Genomic DNA, 7,330 nt, shown 5'->3' on the forward strand with positions numbered 1-7,330 from the left:
GATATATATAACAATAGGAATCAATAATACAAATCAATATAAACACAATTCCATCAATATACAATCATAATTATCAAAACCCCACTTCATAAGCCAAATTTAGGAATTTAGGGAGATCAGGGGTCCATGGAGTTTTTCACCTAAAAACATCAATTAAACCATAATATAATCATAATAAATCATTTGAAACAATTTAATGCAAGAACCCATGAGTTTGAGGAAGAATTGGGGTTTTTCATAACTTTTGAAATCCTTGAAAACCATTTTGAGATTTGGCTCTAGGGAAAAAACTATCCCTAGATAAAGAGCCACCATACCTTAGTTGATGAATTCCCAAACAAATTTGATGAATAAAGCTTTGAATCCAAACCCTAGTTCCCACTTCTTCTTCTTCTTTAAGTTGAGAGAGAAATATTGAGAGAGAAGAACTTTGGAGGTTTTGATTTGGGTATTTGAGAATAATGAGTTAAGGAAGTTTTTAAGACTTAAAACTATTTATATTTATCATATAAACCTTTTAAAATCAACCCCACACATTAAAACATTTAAAAGAAATTACCCAAAAGCCCCTAAATGAGGCAGCCCCGTTAGGGACCACGCCCACTTGGACGGGTCGTGAAGGGCACCACGGCTCGTGGTGGTGCCCGTGGTCCCTTGAACAGTGGGCCTCTCCACCATGTCAAGCCCTCAAGGGCCCAACGATCTGTGGTGTACACCACGAGTCGTGGTGGAGCTCGTAAAGATGAGGCAGCACCTAGGCAAAGTTGCCTTGCCTCCCTTGAGACCAAGTGATCTTCACACCCAAGCACACGGACCATCTAGGGTACCACTGGTCGTGGTGGTGCCCATGGTCTTTGGGGCAGTGAGCAGCCAACTTGGGACAGCCTTGGCTTTTTGGCTAAAGTTTACCCCTTTTGGCTTGGCTCCTTGTCTAGCACCCTCAACCAACCTAGAGTAGGTCTCATAGCATGGAGTCTAACACGTGCCTTGACGTTGACTTCTTAAACCCCTTTTAAACAAGACTAGGGCAACATTACACCACTAAAACACATTAGCTCAAAAGACTAGTCTCCGAACGTCATGGTCGTCCCTTGACGTTCGACCTCAAAACTCTTCAAACTAAACCTTAAAAGCCAAAACTCTTCTTTTTAACAAATTACCAACTTCCAAAACACATGAGAAGCTCTAGTTCCTCCTATTTTATTTTTTAGGGTTGTTACACTACCATGGACGTATCCCTCAAAGAAGCTTGTCGGACAGTCTCATACATGGCGCCCTCTAGATCTGCTAGATCATCATATACAATAGCCTCTCGCTCCTCAAGCTGCTCTTCATCGGTCTCAGCCTCAGACTGGGCAACAACAACATCCTCTATAATATCATCTCCGGTGGTAGCCGGAGGTACCTCATCACGGGTTGGAATCGCAGCACTCGGATCTTTGGGGGCCTCAACTGATCCAAACAGCGAAGTAAAGTATGTGGACTTCAAATGGTCCACATCCTTCCTAAGCTCAGAAACCTCGACTTTCAAAGTCATGACCCCGGTAGTCACCCCATGTCCTCTCTCACAAGTAACTACTCTTGCAGTGAGAGCATCAATGGCATTTTGGAGAGGTATGAGTGCAACTGTAATGGCTCGCTCAATCATCCAAGGCACCTCGACCTCTAGCCGGGAAGCCCGCACATCTGCAGAATGGGCTAGGTGCCCCATCTTGAGGAACATGGATTGAGTGATCAGAGGCCTGGCGGTAGTGGTGCCTGAAGCAACTCTGGGAGGCTGGGAAGGAGTGAAAGTAGATGTATCTGAAGGCTCGGAGGCCGGAGTAGGAAAAAATGTTTCTGCAGGTATCGAATCAATGTCAACCTCCGAGGATGTGTCCACCGGAGCTGCTCTCCTCCAATCCGCCTTATCCCGTGTGTACTCGGCCTCAATGCACCGGATGTCCATGGAGGATGTGGGTGCGACCTCAATATCCCTCTTCTTGTCAAGGGGAACTCCAACCCTCCGACATAGCTATGTAATAAGCACTGTGAATGGTAGGGACGTTAGGCGCTGTTTAACCCTCATGGCCATCTCCTACTCTATAATAAGTCCCAAGTTGAGACACTTCTTGGCGATAATGGAGCCAAGATAGGCCGTCTTTGGGTGGCGGAGGATAGAATCATTCTGCGAGGGCATGATAGAACTGCTAATAAACCCGAACAAATACCGAGCTGCTATATTCAAATCCTTCTTCTCAATAGGGGATCCAGCCTCAATCCACCTAGGGGTAGTGTCAGAAATGAGGGGAGACAGCCAGCCCTTGAGGTCATCTAGCGTCTGTGAGGTGACCATACTCTCATATGCGTGCTCGACATCTGTGGTCTTGTCAAGTACAACATTAATGTGATCGCTACTGCATCCCATTGTCTTCCCCCGAACCGTCACGAACTTCACCGATCTGAAGGCACTAGCCTTTTTCTTCCCTTGGGGTACTAAATCACCATAAGTTGTGTAGAACTCAATGACCCAGGTGGGAATATATGGGCCACGGGGATTGGTGAATAAGTCGAACATGTGGTACCAGAGTGTGTACCACAAAAGAGGGTACCTGTCCACCACACCATCTGTGGACAATCTCTTCTCTTCCAGAATGGTTCTTAGTCCCTTGGCCTTTAGCCTGTTGAGTAGCCGGGGAGGAGGACCCTAAACTGGTGGTGTTGGAACCACCGTCTATGCCGAAGTTGGCACTGTATCAGTAGTAGGGGGGTAGACTCTGGGATCCTAGACCGATCTTGATGAACTTTGGCACGAATCTCAGCTCGCCGGGTCTGAAGTGGTTGGTCATCCTCTAGATCGGAGAATGAGGCCTGAGAATTCACAGAATCCCCATCACTGCCAGAGTTATGATCCTGTCTCTTAGCTACGGGCGCTTTGCCCTTTCCCTTGCCTCCCTTCGGAGGTGTTTTCTTGCCTTTTTTGGAGGAAGTAGTAGCTCCCTCATTGATTACGATGCCCCGTGCTCGTTTGCGGGGCGGCATTCCACTTTCGTCCCAATTGGTCCTAGCCATATCTGCAAAACACATCAAAAAGAGTTACAAGAATTTCAGGAAAAATTTCAGAATTCATGTTGCAGATAAACTCGCCGAACCGATCGGCGAATCGCCGAGTCACTTTGGCTAGCCAGATCGAGCTCGCTGAAAGGACTGGCCTAAAAAAATCTCCAGAAAAATGGCAGGTCGGCGATGTGTAGGGCCATTCGGTGAATCGCCGACATCACTCGGCGAGCTCAGCTATGAGATCTTAAAGACAAAATGAAGACAAATGAAAGCAAAAAAAGCCAAGAACTTGGAAAAATGAGGAAATAGGCAAAACTGTAGCTCGCATAAGTCACTTCGACGTCGCCAAGTGAAGCTAAGCCCATCGAAAATGAAAGTTCTCAGATCCTAAGGATTCATGTCAGGTCGGCGATGAGAAGATGCCTCGCCGAAGCTACTCGATGAACTCCATCAAGCTCGCCGAAAGTAACAGGGACCTAAAGACCAAAACCAACTTTGAGAAGTTGATTTGGCGATGAAGAGAGCAATTCGGTGCATTGCCGATCACAACTAAGGTCATCGAATTGGTTTAAAGGGCATTTTTATTAAGCTTTTTAGAAAAAGTATAAATAGTCCTTTGTGGAGAGAGAAAACTACTTTTCACTTTTCTGAATATTTTTGTACCGAAAAACTTTCTTACTAGTGAGAATAACTTGTACTTGAAGATTTAGGGAGAAGTGTCTTGGGTTGGAATGATTTGGGGATTAATTTATCAGAAATTGTTTAATCATTTGGCTCCAATACTGACGACCTTATTACTATGTGCCTTATATCCAATACTCCAATTGTGCACTCTCGCTTGATTTCACATTGTTCGAAAATTACCCTCTTCAGTTTCTTTATGTTCGATTTGTTATTGATAAGTTTTTCATATTGCAAGTTTTCCTATATGATGAGATGTATGAGCTGAGAAGCTTTCCACATAATGTTTGATTTTTCATGCAACATAACGACTACCTTATGTGAAACTTTTGGTATATTCATGGCAATATATTTAGGTCTAAAGAGCATTAATCACGATATTTTTTCCTCATCACCGCCACATTTCTCGTCCACTAGAAGCGACAGTCACTAGAGGAGGCCACATGAGAGCAAAACTAAGAGCCCGTTTGGATTGACTTAAAAAAAGTAACTTTTAAAAAGTAACTTTTTAAAGTGCTGGAACTTATTTTTAAAATAAGTAGTTATGTGTTTGGATAAAAGTGCTGCAGTTGAAAAAAGTTGTTGATGTGTTTGGCAAATAAGTGCTGGTAAACACTTTTTTTTTATCAAAATGTCTGAAATACCCTTAAAGCTGTTAACATGATAAAAAAAAATTGATTAATTTAAGGTTTTTATACTTAAAAAAAATAAAACATAATAATAATAATAATAAACATAATAATAATAATAAGAATAAGAATAATAAGAATAATAATAATAAGAATAATAATAAACATAAACATAATAATAATAATAATAAGCATAATAATAATAAGAAGAATAATAATAATAAGAATAATAATAAGAACAATAATAAATATAATAATAATAATAATAATAAACATAATAATAAACATAATAATAATAATAAATATAATAATAATAATAAACATAATAATAAGAATAATAATAATAAGAAGAAGAAGATGTTAGGGTTAATTCAATATGGGCAATTTGGGAATTGTATAAAAGAATTAAGGGCAAAAAGGTAATATACTTGGTCAACATAAAAGGGCTTTTAAGTTTTTTTTAAAAAAAGCACCCCTCACCTAGCTTTTAGCTTTTGGCTTAAAATAAGTCATTTTTGACTTAAAATAAGTCACTTTGATAATTGCCAAACACTTCAATAAGTCAAAAACTGGCTTTTAAGCCAGCTTGACCAGCTTAAAAGCCCATCCAAACAGGCTCTAAGACCCTTTTTCTCATTTTGAAATACTCGCATATATACATCGACTTGAGGCAATACCAAGATAAAATCTGAAAGTTCACAAAATAGTAATGCGCCGTGATCGCCACAACATCAAGTGGGAGAGAGTGTGATGACACACTATGTCAACACGTCACATAAGTGCCACTTGGTACAAATTTTTTTCCATGTTGAAAACTTAAATAAGGAGGTTAATATGAAGATCCCAGAATCATGAAAAGTTTCTTTGAAAAGACTGTTTCGGGAAAAATATGAAATATTTTAACCTAGAATTTTTTTTAGAGAGTAACTTATTTGTAAATACATAAAAGGTTATATAATAATTATTATTATTATTATCGAATAGCCTCTAGATGAAAAATATATATAGGGAATAAAATTATGAAGAAAAATTAATCAATTTTTATGAAATGCACCCATCCATATAAACCCTAGACTAGACTAGATAAGTGATGATGTGTAAGAACTCTCCTAATTATAACAATAAAAAAAATAGCGTTTTGTGTGTGTGCGAAGAAGGGATAGTGTATTAAAAGTGACAAAGTAGTTTGTTAATTAGGTAGGAGTCCTCCAAGTTTTAAATATTAGGTAGAAGTGACAAATATATAGTTAATATTAATGAAATTAAAAAATCTTTCCTCAACAGCCCCAAACATTTAACTTTTACACTTTTACCCTATATTTTTTACCTCAAAATACCTAAAATTTCACTAAAATATATGAGAAGAAAAAAGGCGGTACTTTTTTCTCACCTGCAGCGTCTTCAACAACTAATCAGTTGACCAACAATTAAACACAAACAACTGCAGTAGTTGTTGGGACAACTTCTATAATCGTCCGATAACTACAGACAGTTGTTGGACAACTTCTATAATCGTCCGATAGCTACAGACTGTTGTTAGACAATTTCTATATCTGACAGAGATGTTTATTTATTTCTACAAACAACTTCAGCAGTTGTCCAGACAACTACGAAAGTTGTTGGCTGAAATAATCAAATTAGATTTAATAAACCTAGCTGAAGAATGGACACAAAGTAATTTTTATACTTATCAATAATGCTCTTTTGAAGTCCATTCTTCAGCTAGGTTTATTAAATCTAATTTGATTATTTCAGCCAACAACTTTCGTAGTTGTCTGGACAACTGCTGAAGTTGTTTGTAGAAATAAATAAACATCTCTGTCAGATATAGAAATTGTCTAACAACAGTCTGTAGCTATCGGACGATTATAGAAGTTGTCCCAACAACTACTGCAGTTGTTTGACAGTTGTGTTCAGTTGGTGGTCAACGAATTAGTTTTTAGGACAAGCAATATAATTGTGGGCAAAGTATTAATTGTTGAAATAAATAATTGAAGAATTATAGCAGTCTCCAAAGCTACTAAACTTTTATGCCAATTGTTGATAGTTGTGAGGTAACTAAATAGATGTAAAACAAGTAATCAATGTTCTTTTGCAATTTTGCAGTTCTTTGATGAATGTCTTACTTGTGATGTCTCCAGGTATTGTTTCCCTCTATGGAAGACCATATAATAATAGGAGTTGATTTACATGGTGAATGGGTGGAGAATCCTACTCGTTATACTTGGCGTTCGAAGGGCCGAGAGACAGTACCGATAAAGATAAGCGAGAATGTTACGTACGATGAATTGGTTGACATCATTGTTTCTAGGTTTGAATTAGATTGTGATAAAAATGATCTCTCTATTAGTTACATGCTTGGCTTTATTGAAAAGCAAAAAGGAGCTCCTTCTAGGATAAGAAACGATCTTGATTTGCGATTTTTTTTTGGATGATCAAAGTAGGCCAATTTTAAGGATATCTGTGGTTGAGAAGATTATAGAGACTACAAATTCAGTTGTAAATGATGAAGAGCATCCTGTTACAATGGATATTCCTATAAATGAGGAAGCTTCACTACATTCGATATCAACACAAGGTAGCCGCTACACAGATGATGACGGCACATATTTTTATAAGGGTAAAATTTTCAAGGACAAGCAAGAATTAACTAAATTGTTGAAGCTTGCTTCCGTGAAGAAAGATCAAAGATTCAAATCTGTGAAGAGTTCTAAAGATGTGTATTGTGCTAGATGTGTAGATCAGAATTGTGATTGGTGGTTGCGAGCTACAAAACTTAAAAGTTGTAATAGATTTGAAATTACAAAGTATCGCAACATTCACTCATGTGGGGCACAACACCTTACAAGTCATCATCCACATGCCTCAGCAGATGTCATTGCAGAATACATACAACCTAATTACTTGAATGGAAAAGGTCCCTCCACAAAAGACATAAAAAATATAGTGCAAGCAGATTTGGGCTGCAAGATTAGTTACTG

This window comes from Solanum tuberosum, unplaced genomic scaffold, assembly GCF_000226075.1.
Source record: "Solanum tuberosum cultivar DM 1-3 516 R44 unplaced genomic scaffold, SolTub_3.0 scf00094, whole genome shotgun sequence".
Taxonomy (NCBI): Eukaryota; Viridiplantae; Streptophyta; class Magnoliopsida; order Solanales; family Solanaceae; genus Solanum; species Solanum tuberosum.